Raw genomic sequence first — 7,585 nt, forward strand, 5'->3', positions numbered from 1 at the left:
ATTTATATTAAATATAATATTTAATATAATAAATATTTAAATATAAATATAAAATATAAAATATAATATTTTACTGCTTTCTCACATTCAACCAGAGATGCAATTTTGTTGTTCTTTTCAACAAAGTTGAATAAAAGTTGTTAATCAAAGAATGATGAAATTTGAAGACAGAAATGGCCTTAATTTACAGATGAGCCACCAGAGGCTCAGAGGGATGAAGTGTTTTGTTAAAATTACACAGTGGGTGCCATTCCAATGACTTGTGACTCCACACATTGCCTTCTGATATTCATTAGGAAGTCATTTGAAGGAGGAATTGGAAACGTTTTGGAAACCTTACTGCTCTCTACGCTTCACCCTTATTGGAAATGCCTTTGATTGGAGAACCTTCACCACCTTCATGGAAACCAAAATGAGGATCTTCAAAGTTCATGTTCCGTGCAGCATGAACCCTACCATGTGCTTCCCTTGCACAGGGAACTCCTCTGTAAGGAAACGGGGAAAAAGAAAAGTATTAAGAAATAATCATTGTTCTCAAGGGAAAATGAGAGGCTCTATTTCTCTTACCTAAAGTAAAGTGGGTGTTATTAGTAGCTGCATTCACAGTGTGAAGAATCGCTTGGAAAGCCAGTCAGTTTGTTTGCTGATGGAGAGTGGCCCTTCACTAAATCATGTGGTCCTGCTTCTGACTGATGGTGTCACAGATAATCAATGTGCTATACCTCCAGCCAACTCACTGTTTAAACTTAGAAGGAAAATGAAAGCCATGGTTTCAGACCACTTCAGCTTCTTTTCATTTTCCTGTCTTTGATAATGAAAAGTGGTCAACTTTATAAAAAATGTCCTAAGTGAGTAGCTGAAATCACTGAGTATTTTTCAGGTATCTAGTTTCATTCTCTCAGTAAAGAACACATGAGTGATAGGAATGTGACTCGCATATAATTCCCTCTTTTTTCTGTTATGTAAACATTCCAAAAGGGAAACATTAAAATGGAACCCAGGAAAGATGCATCTGTCATTATGAATTATGATTTAGCAGCAGTCCCTGCAGGAGAGAACCTGTCTCTCTGCTCCTGATGGTACTTGCGATAAAATACAAGAGTATGTGGCACCAGTGTCCTTGATAAATTGAGCACTGGAAAAGCCATGAATGTGAAATTATCTAGCACATGATAAATCTGCTGTAATAAATACAAAACGAATAGTCAGAAGAAGTAGGAACTGCGTGAAGTAAACTTTGCTTCAAACGCTGCCTATCTAACTTTGGGCAGGAATCCTGGCTCTCTGAGGATGGGAGAATCAGGCTCTTTAGGTCATGATTACCACCACAGAAACCCTTGCCTAAAAACAAAAAGTTACAGAGTACACAAGTTTAACCTTAAAAATATGCCCAAGGGATGTGTCAGGATGAATGTGGAGTTGGTTGAAAATTCGTTGTTACCTTCTAATTGTCGGGAATGGCATGATCTTCCAGTTGACATCCTGGGAGGCTGTTATACGTAGGCACAAGATGAATCTTTTAAACATGCTCTCAATTTGCCTCTGCAAAACCTACTTTGGTTTTCAGGCAGAAATAAATGTCATATTTTAAAGTAGGTTGAAAATTTCTAGAAAGCATTGTCAGAAAGCCCTAATGCTCCTCTTCATCATGAAGCTTATCAACAAAGATCTAGTAAACATTCCAAGACTAGCAGGTCTCTAAATGTTCTGGCAACAAATGGAAAATTTGAATTCATTTAAAATAATTATAATAATTCTCAGATAAACCACAGGATTCAGAAGTCTGTTCATAGTATTTTCCAGTTTTGAGAATGTAACCCTCTGGTTGCCTGCAAATCCTGAGAAAGCTTTGTGAGATCTGAGAGCAGAGATGACCTCTGTCTGGAAAGAGCAGTGAGGAGGTGGAGGGAGAGGGCTGCAGAGAGCCTGGGCATAAATGCCATAGACAGAGTCATGAAGTCTGCCATAATATTGGGTGCCACAGAAATGTAAGTTCAGATCCTGTGTCTCCATCTGTGGTACAGAAGCAGTCAAGAGATCCACCAACCAAAAAGAGAACACATGTACAGAAGTGTGTGACCATAGGTGATGTGTGTGTGTGGAGGGATGAGGGAGCACCCCAACAAAATGTCAGCATCTCATTGGATGCTGAAGTGAACAGTTGACATCTAGGACCAGGTGCTCCCCCCAAACCTGGTGCCCTGGAACTTAGATACAACATCTAGAAAGGTAGGGAGGAAATACTGACATTGACTTTTCTTGATTATTCCAATAGAATCAGAAGCTAATTCTTTAAAAAAAAATAAGAAACACAATTTATTCACATTAATTTCTGGACTGAGGCTGACAGCCACAAATGCATTCTAACTTTAAAGAGCTTAATTTCTTAGGGTCTAGTGATGTACATATCTGATTGCTCATGTGGGAGGCCGCATGGTACACTGGAAAGATGTTAGGTCAGAGAAGCACAAGAAGACGTTGAATTCTGTTCTGCTGCTTCTCTTCTCTTGGTCTCAGGTTTTTCTTTCTTTCTTTTTTTTTTTTTGAGATGGAGTCTTGCTCTGTCACCACGCTGGAGTGCTGTGATGCGATCTCAGCTTACTGCAACATCTGCCTCCCAGGTTCAAACAATTCTCCTGCCTCAGCCTCCTGAGTAGCTGGGATTTCAGGCATGAGCCACCATGCCCAGCTGATTTTTATATTTTTAGTAGAGATTGGGTTTCACCATGTTGGTCAGGCTGGTCTCGAACTCCTGACCTCGTGACCTGCCCTCCTCGGCCTCCCAAAGTGCTGGGATTACAAGCGTGAGCCACCACTCAGGTTTTTCACATGCAAATGAACAGTTTGGATCTGATGATCTCTGAGGAACCTTCCAGCTCTGACAGTGCGATTGTTTGAGCTGAATTGTTGTACCAACAGATGAGATGAGACGTTGCATGTGAAGCACCTAGCTCGAAGCTTGGCACTTATGTGGTCAAAAAATACTAATTCCTAGTATCCTCCCAGTGGCATTATCTAGTGAGCCTTCTTTCAAATTCAAAGGTTTGATTTCTCAGATATAATTTACATGAAAAGCTGTGATTTTCTCCTTTCTCTGAGTTCCAAGTGCAGGTTTTGTTCTTAAGAAGCCACAGAATGGACGACTTTTCAGTGTATTTGTTTCCAGGGATGTCCCTTCCGCAGTTCTTTTCGTAAAAGTGGCACTCGTTGACCTGAATTCATGACCAGGCTGAGACAGGGCTTTCTGCAACTGTGTTGAAACCAATCTCACTCTCTGCTTCTATTGCATTTTTCAATAGGACACTTGGTCCATTGGGCCAGTGCACCATGCCAAAAGGAGTTACTAAACTGTTAAAACAGGCCCTGCATGAGTTCACACAGGTAGAGGGAAATGCCAGGTCATCCCAGAGACTGAGAGTCTATGGAAGATAGTGCTTGAGGTGCCGTTGCATTGACAGTGCCTCATACGACGCAGGGTTTTCACATCTGCTTTGAGTACAACTGTTTCCTGAGGGCTGCTCGTGTCTGAGCCTTTTCTTTCTCTGTTAAAAGCCTTCAACAAACTACTCTCTAAGGGGACAGTGTTTCTAATAGGGGATAGTTTGGATGGAGCTGGCTGAAGAAAGCGAATTGTGTGATGGTTGAGAGAGCATCTTATCACCCTTTGTCACTCGTCATCTCGTCGTTTACAACCACCTTCTCGTTGGCCTCTTCGTCACTGTATTTTGAACACATGACCAGTCTTTTACCCACACACAGGGTCCTGCACCTGGGCTGAGCTGCGGTAGGTAGGGGCTCACAGCGATGGTGTTTTGCGTTACTTTTCTGACTCAAAATACCTCAAACAGGAGCCGCAGCTGGTGCCTTTCAGAGTGTGGTTTGCAGATCCCCTGCGTCCTAACATGCCTGGGGTGCCCAGTGCATGCAGGGTTTGAAGATCCCATTCCAGGCCCCTGATTCTCCAGATCCCCTGATTCCAAATCTCTGGTGGGGAGCCCTAGAATCTGCACTTTGACCAAACACCCTGATGCTGGCCACACCACTCACTCGTTCCCTTCTGCGCCTCTGTCTCACGGCTCGGAGCCTCCTCAGCTGACTCGGGCCTCTCTTTGTAGATGACTCTTTTAGTCGTTTTCTTTGCCAGCAGAAGCTGGGATAGGTTTGCTGAGAAGTTCACACGTCTCACTTCAGCAGGCTCATACCTCTAGCACACTGTGGTTTTACCGTATGCACCTAGACAACAGCCACGGATTGAACATAATCGAGCATGCAGTTCTAATTCTCATCATACGTAAGCTTCCATCAGAGTTGTAATCTGTGTAACCATAGCATTTCTTGTGCTTTTTCACCTGTTCCTTGCTAATACTTAACAACCCATGTGAGGAAATGATTGTCGATGAGGGCTAGGAGTACCACACTGTTGCACTTCTTGACGGAGTAGGTGTTCTGGAGACTGTATCCGTCTGCCTACCTGGTGCATTTGCTGGCTAAACATTTCTTCTTTTTTTTTTTTTTTGACAGAGTCTCACCTTGTGGCCCAGGCTGGAGTGCAATGGCACGATCTCAGCTCACTACAACCTCTGCCTCCCAGGTTCAACTTTTGTATGTTTAGTAGAGATGGAGATTGACCGTGTTGGCCAGGCTGATCTCAAACTCCTGACCTCAAATGATCCGCATTCCTCGATCTTCCAAAGTGCTGGGATGACAGGCATGAGCCACCATGCCTGGCCCTGGCCAGGCATTTCTTACTGATGATCTGAGTTGTTCCATCTTACTCAATTCCCTCTTAGCATTTCCTAGTTACCCACATGTCCTGAAGCTGCATTCGGGTCATTTTAATGCCACTGTTGTTTGTTGTTGTCAGCTCCTGCCTTATGACAGTTGCTCCAGTCTCCTGCTCTTGCTTGTCCTTGAAATGCATCCCAGCCAGTTCGGCATCTCTGCTTCTGAGACAGGAGGCTGAGAATTCCACCGTGTTCAAGGAAATGGCCCTTAGACACTAAGGGGACCTTATCGGCAGCCTGACAAAGTTGCATCTAAGAAAAACATTTGAGAAAGTGTCAGCTACACACGTTTGATTATAGAGGAAGCCAATCATGCTCAAACGTTGATCAATCCATTTCTAAGGACGTTATGGCACAGTCACGCATGTGCTTCTTTGCTGACGCATTAAGTAAGGGGAGACAGCCATGGCCATGATGCTCGTTGCACGTTTGAAGAGCTAGTGATCATAAATGATATTTTGAGATAACTAAAAGTTGTACTAATGTGAAAATATCTGTAATTCATACTGGAACAGTATCACATGCGTGCATTCGTAGTATTGTGGCTTATGACTTACATTCATAATTGGAGGAAGTGCTGTACATTTTAAAGATCATAGGAAATAAAGATTCATTCTCTCATTAAGTTCATGATCCCCTCAACTGATTTCTAAGAAGCCCTGATCTAGCTCAATCTCCCGATTCTACCTGGGAACAAAGGCCCTGAGAAGTCAACGATGCCAGGATCACACTGCTGTTCACCAAGTAGGGCTGCTTCTCAGATCCCTTCGTCCACGGTTCTTTGGTTCTTTCTGCTCCCTGCTCCTGCTGCTGAATCCTGAGATGGACTTTAGTGGTGATTCTGCTTCGTGATCCTATTATAATTCAGAGGTTTTGGTGTTACATGTGATCCCAGCAATTCTACATAATTCTTTTTCTCTGACATGCTTCAATTCTGTTTGAAGGTCAGTGCTGGGTGCATGCCATACTCCATTTCTCCTGGAATATGATGGCAAGTTCCCCAATAACTTTTTTATTCTTACAATCAAAGTGCCATTCTCCTACTTATTTAGAAGGAAATAGACAACATGATAGCAGGAAGAGTGTTTTTCTTTGGGGCAATGTGGGTCTGAAGATTGTATTACAAAATTTGATCAAGATATGAAATATGAGAGAAACCAGAAGCGATCCACCAAATTAACAGAGTCTTCTGAGGAAAGAGTCGTTGAGAGACTAGGGAAGGGCTAGAATACACTTCACAGAATGGATTTCAGTCTCTGAGAGGCTCAAATTAGGAAAAGTACTTCCTGAAGCAGACTGGATTCTGTGGGACTAACCACATTTTATAGTACTCCAATTGTTTGCATTTGGAATTCTCCCAATCATTTCACTATTTTGGGAATATTTTTAGACTGGACTCAAAGGCGATATATTAATCTTCAGATCTTGCGTTAAGGGAGGAGACCACCCCTCATATCATCTTATGCCCAATTTCTGCGTCCAAAGAAAGAAGAAGTAAAAACTAAAAGGCAGAAATGAAATCCACAGGCAGACAGCCCGGTGCCGCACCCTGGGCCTGGTAGCTAAATCGATGCCTGACCTAATCGGTTATGTTACCTGTAAATTGCAGACATTGTATAGAAAAGCACTGGGAAAATCCCTATCCCGTTTTGTTCCGATCTAATTACCGGTGCATGCGGCCCCAGTCACCTACCCCCTGCTTGCTCAATCGATCACGACCCTCTCACGTGCACCCCCTTAGAGTTGTGAGCCCCTGAAAGGGACAGGAATTGCTCACTCGGGGAGCTCGGCTCTTGAGACAGGAGTCTTGCCGATGCCTCTGGCCGAATAAAGCTCTTCCTTCTTTAACTTGGTGTCTGAGGAGTTTTGTCTGCGGCTTGTCCTGCTATAGCGTTGTTACTTAATTTTTCTTATATATGATTTTCTCTCCTTAACTAGGCTACATGCATTTTGAGATCAGGGAACTAGTAAGAGGTGTTGCATTTCTCTGCATCTTTCACAGCTTCTATAACGGTGTTTGGCTGCAAGTTTATCTACGCAGTGCACTGCGGAAAGAGCCTTCGCTTTCCTCCCCGACACACAAGAGCAAATCCCACCTTCACTTCCGATTTCTTGCCAGGTATGAGTCCAGCTAGCTATGCTCCAGTTTCCTTACTAAGTAATACCTACTTACGCAGGTGCTTTAGTAGAATGATACAGGGCAGAAGGTGGTTAAGACAATACGTGGCTCACAGCAGGCGTTTGAAGAGACAACGATTATTATTGTTAATTATGGCTCCATAAATATGTGTGATTTGGTGCTCTTACTAGCTAGTGTCCAGGGGGCCTCTCCTGTACCTTTTCTTGTAGTAGTCTTAGAAATTTGGAGCTAAATAAGGTGGAAGCCTGCAGAGAGGTGCAGCATGGACCATTCCCATGCATATTAGCGACGGTTTATTGTGGCTGTGTCATGTCTATTTGTCTCCTTCCTCTTTCAAAGAATTGATGCCATCCAGCATCGGCCTGCTTTCTCTTCCGTTCTTACAGCCCTGTTTACTAAGTCAGTGAAATTGTTTATGTTGCTTTCAAAGGACCAAGAAGTGAAACCATTTGAAAAGAGATAGGATTATATTGGGGTTTTAGAAAGCTGACACGTAACACTAATTTTTTCCTTCTTGCATTCACAATACGTTGGGAGAGGACCCAGAAGACAGATAAATGGAGATCAAAATTTTAAAACATTTGTTATGTATTTTGAAAATTCTAATCATGCCAAAGAAGATGACTTTAGCTCTGTGGTCTAACACTTCCCCTAAGTCTAT

The sequence above is a fragment of the Rhinopithecus bieti genome, unplaced genomic scaffold (assembly GCF_001698545.2).
Source record: "Rhinopithecus bieti isolate Rb0 unplaced genomic scaffold, ASM169854v2 scaffold_56174, whole genome shotgun sequence".
Lineage (NCBI taxonomy): Eukaryota > Metazoa > Chordata > Mammalia > Primates > Cercopithecidae > Rhinopithecus > Rhinopithecus bieti.